The following is a 14,199-nucleotide window of genomic DNA, read 5'->3' as shown; positions in this document are numbered from 1 at the left end:
TTCTAGTTTAATAATATCCTTTCTATAATAGGATGACCAGAACTGTACACAGTATTCCAAGTGTGGCCTTACCAATGTCTTGTAGAGAGGGCAAATAAAGGTCAGGGCCAGCACCTCAAAAAACAATGCAGCACCTCAAAATGTACCAAAGTGTTTCAGAGATGCATTTTTAAACAAAGTATGACAGGGTGGTGCATAATGCCACCGGCACAGTGGTTAGCACTGTTGCTTCATGGCGCCAGGGACCCAGGTTTGATTCCAGCCTTGGGCGAGTGTCTGTGGGAATTTGCACATTCTCCCCGTGTCTGCGTGGGTTTCCTCCAGATGCTCCGGTTTCCTCCCACACTCCAAGGTTGGGTGGATTGGCCATGGTAAATTGCTCCTTAGTGTCCCAAGATGTGTAGGTTAGGGGGATCAGTGGGGTAAATATGTGGGATTACGAGGATAGGGCCTGAGTGGGATGCTGTGTCGGAGAGTCGGTGCAGACTCGATGGGCCAAAATGGCCTCCTTCTGCATTGTAGGGATTCGATAGATTCTTTGAATTTGATTTCAAGCCAGGTGATTATATGCTGGTCAAAGACCTCGAGGAGGAGATAGGCAGCGAGGCAGAGAGATGTAGGGACGGAATTCCAGATGTTAGGGCCTCAGCAACTGAAGGCATGGCCACCAGTGATGCAGCCGTTATAATTGGGAATGCTCAAGGCATCGGTATGAAAGGAGAACAGATAATCTCCGAGATTACAGAGATGGGGAAGGGTTTGGAATAAGGATGAGAATTTTACAACCAGGCTGTTGTTTGACTGGAAGTCAGTGTCGGCAGAGAAAACAAGGGTGTGAAGCAAACTGGACTTGCTGCACATTAAGACATGGTCAGGAGAAATTTGGATGAGCTCAGATTTCAGACAACTAGTTTCTAACAGCCAAACAGATGGCTCAAGCTTCTGCCAGTTCAATAGGGAAGGCAGTGGTATTGTCACTGGACAGGTATTCCAGAGATCCAGGGTAATGCTCTGGGTTTAAAACTCACCAAATGGATAAACCTGCAATGTAACTTTAGTCTCAGTATGGTGACCATTAGACTATCAGTGATTGTAAAAACCCATCTGGTTCACTAATGTCCTTTAGGGAAGGAAATCTGCCGTCCTTACCTGGTCTGGCCTACATGTCACTCCAGAGCCACAGCAATGTGGTTGACTCTCAACTGCCCTCGGGCAACTAGGGATGGGCAATAAATGCTGGCCCAGCCAGCGACACCCATGTCCCATGAAAACATTTTTAAAAAATCACTTTTTAAAATTCATTCATGGGACATGGGCATCGCTGGCTGGCCAGCATTTATTGCCCATCCCTAGTTGCCCTTGGAGGGCAGTTGAGAGTCAACCACATTGCTGTGGCTCTGGAGTCACATGTAGGCCAGACCAGGTAAGGACGGCAGATTTCCTTCCCTAAAGGACATCAGTGAACTAGATGGGTTTTTCGGACAATCGACAATGGATTCATGGTCATCAGTAGATTCTTAATTCCAGATTTTTAAAAATTGAATTCAAATTCCACCATCTGTCGTGGCGAGATTCGAACCCGGGTCCCGAGAACATGAGCTGAGTTGCTGGATTAATAGTCTAGCGATAATACCACAAGGCCATCGCCTCCCCTCAGATCCATCCTTTGAATCCATCAGTCTGAGAGAGAGGGAGAGCACGATGACCACAATATGGAGATGGGAGGAACTGGGGATGGGTCTTCTATAACACGTGAGGTTTGACTGCACTACATGCTACAATTATCCACACATCTGCAGACTTCCAGCATTCTTATCAGCTCATGCACAATCATCCAGCCCCTGGCTGATCCAAATCAACTCCTTATTCCAGTCTGGTTGCTCCCACAATTGTATGTTGGTGAAGAGTGAGTCAGATGTCCGTCTGAGCAGGTTTATGTACAGGACAGTAAAGCGACAGACTCTCCCAGTTCCTCTCACAGTCAACTGGGTTCATACACAAATGCAATGATTCCCTCAGTCCCTTCCCAAGTGGGGACAACTGCAGGATGGTGAGGTTAATTGGACAGCACAAGCAAAGAGCTGGAACAGGCCCACTGGGCCGAATGGCCTGTTTCTGTGCATCAACATTGTGCTGATAAGTATCAGTCTGTAAACACCAGGAGTGACCATTCCAGGTATCACAGAGTCCTTTCAGTACAGAAAGAGGCCATTCGACCCATCGAGTCTGCACCGACAACAATCCCACCCAGGTTCTATTCCTGTAATCCCACATATTTATCCTGCTAATCCCCCTGACACTAAGGGGCAATTTAGCATGACCAATCCACCTAACCCGCACATCTTTGGACTGTGGGAGGCAACTGGAGCACCCGGAGACAGGGACAGAATGTGCAAACTCCACACAGACAGTGACCCAAGCCCGGAATTGAACCCGAGTCCCTGGCGCTGAGAGGCAGCAGTGCTAACCACTGTGCCACTCGTTTTGTAATGAGGTACTCTGTGTTACAAAAAAAAGGACAAAAGGAAAGTTTGAACTTGCAGCCACCGTCAGATTGTGTATGTTGGAGCCCAGGTGAATGATTGAGCCAAGGGCATTCAGCCTCTGATCTTCGGGTAAGCGTTCTCCAAGGCGGCCTTCACAACACACGATGGCGCAGAGTCACTGAGCAGAGACTGATAGACAAGTTCCACACACATGAGGACGGCCTCAACCGGGATCTTGGGTTCATGTCACACTATCTGTAACCCCCACGACTTGCCTGGGCTTGCAAAATCTCACTAACTGTCCTGTCTGGAGACAATACACATCTCTTTAACCTGTGCTTAACCCTCTCGCCACTCACATTGTCTGTACCTGTTAAGACTCGCATTCCAACCATTATCTTGTAATTGAGTTTGTGTCTATATATGCCCTGTTTGTGAAACAAATCCTGCACTCACCTGATGAAGGAGCAGTGCTCCGAAAGCTCGTGCTACCAAATAAATCTGTTGGACTTTAACCTGGTGTTGTGAGACTACTTACTAATGATTGAAAGGCGGCCTTGGTCACAGGCTTGTTTCAAAGCACTGTCAAGCCCATCCACCAATTCCTCCCCCCAACTCCCTCTCCTGCATTCATCTGACACCCTGAACTCCACATGGTGATGTTGGCGGCGTTCGCTGGTGCGATGACTCTTGTTGCTGATCAGAATCTGCACCGTTACCACGGTGAGGCCGCATGAACTGACAGGGCCAACATCCCCCCCTCAGCCTCACAGACTCACCTCTTGCCAGCCAGGCACACCGCGGTCTGGCGGCCAGCTCCCTCTCCCACCGAGAAGCTGTCCAGTGGGTCAAAGTTCTCCACAATCCGATGGATTAGATACCTCAAACGGCTGGGCAGTGGCGGGAAGAGCAGGACCCTGCAGGCGGGACAGAGGAAGATCACAGTGAGCAACAAACAACAACTTGCCTTCTCACTGTCCCTTCAATATCAGCGGTACAGTGTACAGGTACACAGGTCACTGAAAGTGTCAATGCAGGTGGAGAAGGTAGTCAAGAAGGCATACGGCATGCTTGCCTCCATTGGCCGGGGCATTGAGTTTAAAAATTGACAAGTCATGTTACAGCTTTATAGAACCTTAGTTAGGCCACACTTGGAATAGAGTGTTCAATTCTGGTCGCCACACTACCAGAAGGATGTGGAGGCTTTGGAGAGAGCGCAGAAAAGATTTACCAGGATGTTGCCTGGTATGGAGGACATTAGCTATGAGGAGAGGTTGGAGAAACTTGGTTTGTTCTCACTGGAACGACGGAGGTTGAGGGGCGACCTGATAGAAGTCTACAAGATTATGAGAGGCATGGACAGAGTGGATAGTCAGAAGCTTTTTCCCAGGGTGGAAGAGTCAATTACTCGGGGGCACAGGTTTAAGGTGCGAGGGGCACAGTTTAAAGGAGATGTACGAGGCAAGTTTTTTTTACACAGAGGGTGGTGGGTGCCTGGAACTCGGTGCCGGGGGAGGTAGTGGAAGCGGATACGATAATGACTTTTAAGGGGCATCTTGACAAATACATGAATAGGATGGGAATAGAGGGATATGGTCCCCGGAAGGGTAGGGGGCTTTAGTTCAGTCGGGCAGCATGGTCGGTGCAGGATTAGAGGGCCGAAGGGCCTGTTCCTGTGTTCCTGGACAGAACTGAGAGCACAGCCCAAAATGGAGTGTGTGTGAGAGAGGGAGAGAAAGAGGGCAACTCCCCCTCGCAGCTATTTGCTTTTCCAGTCAAGGTACACACAGCACATGTCCCAGCTGTCTTGTTTCTCATCCCCTCGCTGCGACCAGTAACATCCTCTCTCTCAGTGAAGACTGCGTCTACACAGACACTACTTTTCACATGTTGCAATAGGGGGAACACTGCAGCAAACTCCCTGAAACAGCAGTGAGATTCTGAGCAGAGAATCTGCTTTAGTGACGGGGTAAATATTGATCAGGACAGTGGGGTGAACTCCCCTGCGCCTCTTCAATTGGTTTGATTTATTGTCACATGTATTGGGATACAGTGAAAAGTATTGTTTCTTATGCACCATACAGACAAAGCATACCGTTCATAGAGTACATAAGGGAGAAGGAAAGGAGAGGATGCAGAATGTAGTGTTTCAGTCATAGCTAAGGTGCAGAGAAAGATCAACTTAACATGTGATTTGATTTATTATGTCACTTGTATTGGGATAAAGTGAAAAGTATTGTTTTTTTTGTATGCTCGACAAAGCATACTGTTCATAGAGTATGGAGGGGAACAGGAAACGAGAGAGTGCAGAATGTAATGTTACAGTCATAGCTCGGGTGCAGAGAAAAATCAACTTATTATGAGGTAGGTCCATTCAAAAGTCTGACAGCAGCAGGGAAGAGTCGGTTGGTACGTGATCTCAGACTTTTGTATCTTTTCCCCGGTGGAAGAAGGTGGAAGAGAGAATGTCCGGGGTGCGTGGGGTCCTTGATTATGCTGGCTGCTTTACCGAGGCAGCGGGAAGTTAGTGCAAGGGGATTTTTTACATCAGTTGGAGCCTTGGTATGGCGTCTCATCTGAAAGACACACAACTCTCTCAAGCACAAGAGTGTCAGCCTTGATTTTGTTTTGGTACTCAAGTCCCGGAGCGGGACTCGAACCCAGAACCTTGTGACTTGGAGTGTGTGAGAGCACGATGAGTGTACTAGCAACTGGGCTGACAAGACAGCGAAACCACAGACAGACATTCACGCTCACACTCATCTTACTCACTTGTTTGGATTGTCCCCCGTTTTTGAAAGGAAACATTCCAGCTCCTGGGTAATTTTATCCACAAATTCATCTTCTTCCTTGGAAAGATAAACACCATCCAGACGGAACAGAGCCAGGATGAAGGAGAGTCGGACACAGCAACCTGCAAAGGAAAGACAGAAAGGCTTCACACAACACCAGAGTCCAAAGTTCCAGCAAAGACTGGCAACAGGACTGAACTAAAATGACAGCTCGGAGAGATCTTCACCCAATTCATCATCTTCCATACAATTTCCTATCCAACCCCTGCGTACAGCTCTCCATATCCAACTCTGTATGTTGTTCTGTATCATAGGGATGGTAAAGTGCCTGAGCTGCTTATAAATGCACCCAGCCACATGAAATCCTCGCTTTACCCTTTCCTCAGCTCTGGGCCCTCACTCGGTCAGAGGGTGACAGATTCCCAGTCCAGCAACTTGAGACCTTGGCACTCCAGTGCGGGACTGACGGAGTGCGACTCAGTCAGAGGCAAGGTCTTCCAGGTGAGACGTTCAGTCATGGCCCCAGTCTGCTCTCTTCAGTCAATGTCACAGATCCCTGAGCACTCACCCCTTGAAAAAACATGGGTGTTCTCTCTGCAGCTCTGGCCAATATTAACCCCTCAAGCAGCCACTAAAAACAGATGATCTGCTCATTGTCCGACTGCTGTTTCTGGGAGCTTGCTGGGTGTTAAGATGGCTGTTACAGCAGCCCCTACATTTCAGAAATACTTCACTGCCTGTACCCAAGAACATCCCAGGAAAATGAAAGTGCTGTTTAAATACGCATCCTGAATTCCCCAATGCATTTACTAGCCACCTGCCTACGTGTGTGATATCGTGGGACTGCTCCACTAAGATGTTTCCATCTCCTCCACATCTAACCAAACAATTCTCCCAGGTCACCCCAGCCTATTCCACTTTGCCAGATGGGTGCCAGATCCGGCCTTCCAGTACTCCAATATGGAGACCGGAAAGGTGTGCAGTTCTCCAAGTGTGACACGGTGGCACAGTGGTTAGCACTGCTGCCTCACAGCGCCAGGGACCCAGGTTCGATTCCCGGCTTGGGTCACTGTCTGTGCGGAATTTACACGTTCTCCCCGTGTCTGCGTGGGTTCCCTCCGGGTGCTCCGGTTTCCTCCCACAGTCCGAAAGATGTGCTGGTTAGGTGGATTGGCCGTGCTAAATTCTCCCTCAGTGTACCCGAACAGGCGCCGGAGTGTGGCGACTGGGGGATTTTCACAGTAACTTCATTGCAGCGTTAATGTAAGCCTACGTGTGACATTAATAAATAAAATATTAAAAAGTGTGGACCTGCCCAGGTTCAACTCAAGTTTCCCTATACCAATCAGCTTTCCAAGTGTATCTCTGCTGGGCTAAACCTCTAATGCTTTGTGTGTTAAGTGACCTACAGAAGTTGCATCACTTCTTTCAGTGGGGGTAACCGCCCCTGATGCAGCAGCAGAGAGCTCCAAGGCTAGTGAATAAAAATCAGACTGAGCATTAAGCCCCATGCACAGAGAAAAGCCCTGGCACAGCAATGTTTGTAAGGGGAGGAGGGCAGTGATGTCCCAAAAACTCTCCCTTCCCCAGGAATAGAGTGGCAGGATCACACAGAAAGCGAGGCAGTGTCCTCCAGGTTGACAGGGGAGTCATGAGGAACACTCTGTGGTACATGGATTCTGCTTCGAAGAAGCCAGCTCTCAGGGGCAGAGAGAGAGAGCAGCAAAAACTGCCCTGACTCTGCAAAAAAGGAGACACACAGCACTCAAATTGCCCACCCTCTTTCAGGGTTTCACTTGCACAATGTATTACTTACAGATGAAACTGCCCTGGCTCCCTCACACACAGCTTGGCTTTGTCTGAAAACACACACACTTCTTCCTACAGCTTTGCCACACTCCAGAGAATGGATACATTACGGAGCATGCGCACTCCCCGCCCTGCTGCAGGGGAAATTGACACCCAGGACACTGCCATCTGGAGGAGGGAGAGAGAATCATCACCCCCTGCCCATCTCTGTAACATCCTCCAGTCCCCACAACCCCTCCCTATCTCCATTGGGGTGGCACAGTGGGGGTTAGCACTGCTGCCTCACAGCTCCTTCGTCCGGTGAGCGGGATTTCAACTGACAAAGGAGCAGCGCTCCGAAAACTCGTGGCTTTTGCTACCAAATAAAACCTGTTGGACTTTACCTGGCGTTGTGAGACTTCTTACTGTGATTACCCCAATCCAACGCCGGCATCTCCACATCATGGCCGCACAGCGCCAGGGAACCGGGTTCAATTCCCGGCTTGGGTCACTGTCTGTGTGGAGTCTGCACGTTCTCCCCGTGTCTGCGTGGGTTTCCTCTGGGTGCTCCGGTTTCCCCCCACAGTGCAAGAGACATGCTGGTTAGGTGCATTGGCCATGCTAAATTCTCTTAGTGTACCCAAACAGGTGCCAGAGTGTGGCAACGAGGGGATTTTCACAATTACTTCATTGCAGTGTTAATGTAAGCCTACTTGTGACACTAATAAATAAACTTGCACACTCCCTATCTCTGTAACCTCTTACAACACTCCCTATCTCTGTAAGCTCCTCCTGACAAGGCCCCTCATGGCAGACTGGTGCAGAAGGTGAAGTCGCATGGGATCAGAGGTGAGCTGGCAAGGTGGATACAAAATCTCTGTCAAAAAAGACAGAGGGTAGCAGTGGAAGGGTGCGTTTCTGAATGGAGGGCTGTGACAAGTGGCGTTCCTCAGGGATCAGTGCTGGGACCTTTGCTATTTGTAATATATATAAATGATTTGGAGGAAAATGTTACTGGTTTGATAAGTAAGTTTGTGGACGACACAAAGGTTGGTGGATTTGCGGATAGCGATGAGGACCATCAAAGGATACAGCAGGATATAGATCGGTTGGAGACTTGGGCGGAGAGATGGCAGATGGAGTTTAATCCTGACAAATGTGAGGTAATGCATTTTGGAAGGTCTAATACAGATAGGAAATATACAGTAAATGGCAGAACCCTTAAGAGTATTGATAGGCAAAGGGATCTGGGTGTACAGGTACACAGGTCACTGAAAGTGGCAATGCAGGTGGAGAAGGTAGCCAAGAAGGCATACGGCATGCTTGCCTTCATCGGCCGGGGCATTGAGTTTAAAAATTGGCAAGTCATGTTGGAACAGAAAAGATTTACCATGATGTTGCCTGGAATGGAGGGCATTAGCTATGAGGAGAGATTGGAGAAACTTAGTTTGTTCTCACTGGAACGACGGAAGTTGAAGGGCGACCTGATAGAAGTCTACAAGATTATGAGAGGCATGGACAGAGTGGATTTTCAGAAGCTTTTTCTCAGGGTGGAAGAGTCAATTACTAGGGGGCACAGGTTTAAGGTGCGAGGGGCAAGGTTTAAAGGAGATGTACGAGGCAGACTTTTTACCCAGAGGGTGGTGGGTGCCTGGAACTCGGTGCCGGAGGAGGCAGTGGAAGCAGATACGGTAGTGACTTTTAAGGGGCGTTTTGACAAATACATGAATAGAATGGGAATAGAGGGATATGGTCCCTGGAAGGGTAGGAGGGTTTTAGTTAAGTTGGGCAGCATGGTCGGTGCAGGCTTGGAGGGCCAAAAGGCCTGTTCCTGTGCTGTAATTTTCTTTGTTCTTTGTACAACACTCCCTATCTCTGTAACCCCCTCCTACAATCCTCCCTATCTCTATAACGTCCTCCTCCAACACTCCCTATCTCTATAACCTCCTCCTATAACACTCCCTATCTCTATAACCTCCTCTTACAACACTCCCCATCACTCCAACCTCCTCCTTCCCTTACACCCACTCTCTAACTGTAACCTCCTCAAATCTCTACATCCCTCCCTATCTCTGTAACCCCTTCCAGCCCCGACATCCCTCCCTAAATCTGCAACCTCCTCCCGTCTCGACACCCCTCCCTTATCGTTATAATTTCCCCCAGCCCCTACAACCCTCCGAATCTCCATAAGCTGAACTATTAACTGGGTTTCTCTCTTACACAGATACTGCCTGACCTGCTGAGACTCTCTCGCATTTTTTAACTTCGATTTTTAGATTTTGTTTTGTATCTGGAGTTGACGGGATAGGTGAACACATTTGAAAAGATTCCCGAGAATAGTTGCGGGGGAAAGGAGAGATGTGCACTGTTTTCCTTGGTGAATGTTGAAAGGAGATCTTCAAAGTCACCTGAGATAGATAAGGTGGAACAGTCTTCACTGACAGAAGGAGTGGTGACCCAGAGAACACCAATATCAACTGACTGGCTGGAGAAGGACGATGACATGAGGACAGGGGGAATCACACAGCGAGTGGTTCGAATCTGGAGCACACTGCCTGAGAGTGTGGCAGAGACAGGTTCCATCATGGCTTTCATTATCTGCAGGGCTATGGGGAAAAGGCAGGAGAGCGGAAACTAGGTGAATTGCAGAGAGCCAGTGCAGACATGATGGACCGAATGGCCTCAGTCTGTGCTGTAACCATCCAGCGCCTGGGAGTTAGTGTTCACTGCCTCATTGAAAGAGTGTTGAATGGTATTAAAAAGTGAAATCATTCATCCTCAGTCAGTATGTGTGACCAGTCCATGAAGAATAGGTCAGCGTATTCTGCCTAAACACCATGCAACTGGAATGATTAGAAATGTAAATGAATTTCTATACTGATGTGTGTCTCTCCTAAACAGGACTGGCAAAATGAAGATTATCAGGTTGAAATGATCAGTCTGCTAATATATATATATATATATATATACACACATAAATATATATATATATTATATATAAGGTAAAGTTGCCATAGTCCCAGATGACCAAGGGACTTCTTCACACAAAGGGTTGTGAATGTGTGGGATTCCCTGCCCAGTGAGGCTACCTCATTGAATTTTTTAAGGCAAGGATAGATAGATTTTTGAACAGTAAAGGAATTAAGGGTTATGGTGAGCGGGCGGGTAAGTGGAGCTGAGTCCACAAAAAGATCAGCCATGAACAGGCTCGAGGGGCCAGATGGCCTACTCCTGCTCCTAGTTCGTACATTCATTATTTCTATTAGGTTCATCAACAAGAACACTGAAGGAGATCTCATTTGTGAGAATTTGTGGTGGCTGGTTGGAAGAGCTACACTCCACTTATGGAGCCATCAAGCCAGATGGCATACTCCTTTTTTATTCATTTGTGGGACAAGAGTGTCGCTGGCTGGGCCAGCATTTATTGCCCATCCCTAGTTGCCCTGGGAGGGCAGTTGAGAGTCAACCACAATGCTGTGGCTCTGGAGTCACATGTCGGGCCAGACCGGGTAAGGACAGCAGATTTCCTTCCCTAAAGGATGTTAGTGAACCAGATGGGTTTTTCCAACAATGGTTTCATGGTCGCCAGTAGATTCTTAATTCCAGATTATTTTTATTGAATTCAAATTCCACCATCTGCCGTGGCGGGATTCGAACCCGGGTCCCCCAGAACATGAGCTGAGTTTCTGGATTAATAGTCCAGCATTAATACCACAAGGCCATTGCCTCCTGCTCCGAGTTCTTCTGAGCATAGGGTGCTCTTGCCTTTGAGGGGGAGAGCTGACTGGTGGTGATTTATCCGCAGGATCACCACACCTCAGATGAAGGGTAAGTGGGGGAAAGTGGAGCTTCATGAATAACCTTAGCCGGTACAGGATTTGAACGCATACTGTTGGTGTTACTCTCCACTACCAACCAGCTATCTAGCTAACTGGCTGCAGTCTCCCACCGTGAGAAATTCAACATGACCTCTTTGGACTTAATGCCCCTATTAATACGGCTGAAGATACTGTGCAGTATAAAATATATACCACACAGATCCTTGGAATCAACAATGCATAGCTGCTGTAACTCAGAGCTCTGTTTGGAAGGGGAATGAAGGAAGATAGAGAAGTTAGATTAAGGGTCTTCAAGATAATAAAACAATGTCAAATTCTAGTGGTTTCACATCCAACCTTCACTCACAGCAAATGAAAATACCACACACAAAATCAAATTTGTTAGACTTTATTCAACTCCATCTTTCTTTTTAAAAATAGCTCACATTTTAATTAGCCAAATGTATGTATGTGATGAAATAGTGCGACAGAAAAATATATATATTTCTTACAATTCATTCAAGTTAGGTAGAAGACTGATGGGCTCTTGATGCTGTGGGAGCAGCTCAGCGCTCAGTTCAGGTGGATGAAAGGGGAAAAGAAGAATGGTGTTTCTTGGAAGACAGCAGCAACCCGGGACTAAGGACAAGTGCGGAGACTTGGTGAAGGAAAGGGGAAAGTGGGGAGTTTGGATGCTTCATTCGGTCAGTCCTGACCTCTCAGTCCCTCTGTGTCACTAATCTGCACACAGTAAGGAGTCTCACAACACCAGGTTAAAGTTCCCAACAGGTTTATTTGGTATCACGAGCTTTCAGAGCGCCGTTCCTTCATCAGGTGAGTCAAATAAACCTGTTGGACTGTAACCTGGAGTTGTGAGACTTCTTACTGTGCCCACCCCAGTCCAACGCCGGCATCTCCACATCATGACTAATCTGGAGAGGCAGATTGGACCATGTACTGTTTCCATTGGGGAAGAGCACTCACTTTTCACTCCCACATTTGGGTTGTGAACCCTTAGCTTGTGTCACACTTTTCAGCCCCAAATACAATCACCCCTCCCCCTTGTTAAGTTCACAGACAGTGCTCCTCCGCAATGCTTCCTCTGTACCAGCCCAATGAAAGAGAAATTAGGACAATGAGCCAGGTGTTAACTGGCCAAATATACCACAACTTTCCAAGGAAGGGGAACCCTGAAACATCTTTTTGTTTGTAAACATGTGTGTCCAATGAAGACTGTGCTTTTGTTGCAAACCATTTACTTCCTCTGAAAGCCCATAAACGGAAGTCTAACCGGGATTCCATTCACATTCCCTCATCTCATTCCCAAAAGTCCAAGGTTGGAGTTTGTCCATCAAAAGTGCAACTGGATTCTGTACCGGACATTTTCAGTGTGCTTTCCATACCTAGGATGTAGCTCATGGCATTACAATATTGCATCAATCTCCATGTTCGAAACATTGTCTGTCCGTTACCTCCCGACCGTATGGCACGTGAAACCCATCGTAATAAAATTTGGAAAAGCCAACTACATCCGCAGTCCATCTTCCCTCCCTCTGTAATAACCTACGTGTGGAGATTTCTACCTTCCTGCTCAGACCAGGGTCCCTTTGTTTTACAAGTGACTATTTCACAGATTTGGGCTCAATTATTCATTCGTGGGACATGGGCGTCGCTGGCTGGGCCAGCATTTATTGCCCATCCCTAGTTGCCTGAGGGCAGTTGAGAGTCAACCACATTGCTGTGGCTTTGGAGTCACATGTAGGCCAGACCAGGTAAGGACAACAGATTTCTTTCCCTGAAGGACATTTGTGAACCAGATGGGTTTTTCCAACAATCGACAATGGTTTCATGGTCATCAGTAGATTCTTAATTCCAGACTATTTTTTATTGAATTCAAATTCCACCATCTGCCGTGGCGGGATTCGAACCCAGGTCCCCAGAACATTAGCTGGGTTTCTGGATTAAGAATCTAGCGGTAATACCACTAGGCCATCGCCTCCCCAATGGTGTTGAGCTGAGTCACACAGGGGGAAAGGAGGGAGGCAAGGCTGGCTGGAGAGGAATTGGAGATGGTGGAGCCATTGGTGTTTAGATGAGGATAGGAAAGTGGGTGACCTCCCTCTACACAGTTCCAGGGATACTGTCTTCCAGTGTAGACAATGGTTCTTGTCTACACTGCAGACAGACTGGCCAGCAATGATTCAGACATGGTGGCATGGGGCTGACCCCACTCATTGTGAGAAATGGGAGATATTTCCCCAATCACGTTCTTTCGTTTCTGCATCGTATTAACATACCTATCCCTCACTACTGAATGATCCCATGTCTCTGGTTGCCCCCCCCCCCCCCCCCCCGCCAAGGCTATGGGCCAAGCACTGGTCAATGAGATTAGGTGGAAGGTTGGGTGTTTCTCGCGTGCCGGTGCAGACTCGATGGGCCGAAGGGCCTCTTCTGCACTGTACGAGCCCCTCCCTCTCATGTCACCACTTGAACTCCCACATGTACAAGCCACAAGGTTCAAATCCCACTCCCAAGGGTTGAGCACAAAAATCAAGCCAACACCCCGGTGCGGCGCTGAGGGAATGCTGCACTGGCGCATGAGATGTCAAGTCCTCTCCCACCTCAGGGCTGCAGGGAGGGTGGAAGTGAAAAATCTCACGGCACCATTTTGAATAAGGGCAGGGTTATTCTCGTCAACGTCCTGCACAAGATGTAGCCCTCAGCTAACAAAAATGGATCATCTGCTCATTAGCATGTTGCTGTATGTGGGATCTTGCTGTGCATTAGTGAATTTGCTGCTGTATTTCCCATATTCCAACAGTGACTACAGAGGAGAGGGTGTGATTGTGAAAAGTGCCAGATAAAAATGTTACATTTCCTTCAGCTCAACCTGGGGCTAGAGTAGATAAAGCAACACCAGTCTCTTCCCTTGAGGCAGGATGTCCCTACTCCATAAGGTAGCAGGGAGACCAGTGGGAGTGTCCAAGCTCTCGTAGCCTAGAACTGTTCACCAGCGCTCCAGTGTGAGGTGTTTCAGGTCACCTACCTGACCTACCCTCCCTGGCTGATTGCTGCACACTTATTTACATCAAGATTGGAATTGTCCATCTGCTTCATGGCTTTCCCAGGCCGCCCCACTTGCTCACAAGGGTGCAATACTGATTTTATTCATTCGTGGGACATGGGCGTCGCTGGCTGGGCCAGCATTTTTATTGCCCATCTCTAGTCACCCTTCAGAAGGTGGTGATGAGCTGCCTGCTTGAATCGCTGCAGTCCATGTGCTGTGGGTTGACCCACAATGCTATTGGGAGGGAG

General features: G+C 48.1%; 2 protein-coding genes across 2 annotated transcripts in view; both read right to left on the bottom strand.

Moving 5' to 3' along the window:
• LOC144510173 (uncharacterized) overlaps positions 1-7,199 on the bottom strand; it is a 28,286-nt gene extending 21,087 nt beyond the window's left edge. The window contains exons 1-3 of the mRNA XM_078239610.1: positions 7,095-7,199; positions 5,259-5,400; positions 3,266-3,403 (exon numbers count right to left, since the gene is read on the bottom strand). The gene's annotated coding sequence lies outside the window, so the exon portion shown is untranslated. The remainder of the gene's footprint in view (positions 1-3,265; positions 3,404-5,258; positions 5,401-7,094) is intronic.
• slc23a2 (solute carrier family 23 member 2) overlaps positions 1-14,199 on the bottom strand; it is a 315,342-nt gene that overhangs the window by 24,973 nt on the left and 276,170 nt on the right. The gene's annotated exons all lie outside the window — the stretch shown is intronic.

This window comes from Mustelus asterias, chromosome 22, assembly GCF_964213995.1.
Source record: "Mustelus asterias chromosome 22, sMusAst1.hap1.1, whole genome shotgun sequence".
In the NCBI taxonomy this organism is placed as follows: Eukaryota; Metazoa; Chordata; class Chondrichthyes; order Carcharhiniformes; family Triakidae; genus Mustelus; species Mustelus asterias.
Note: the sequence above shows the minus strand (reverse complement) of the source record. Positions and strands in the feature narration are given on the sequence as shown.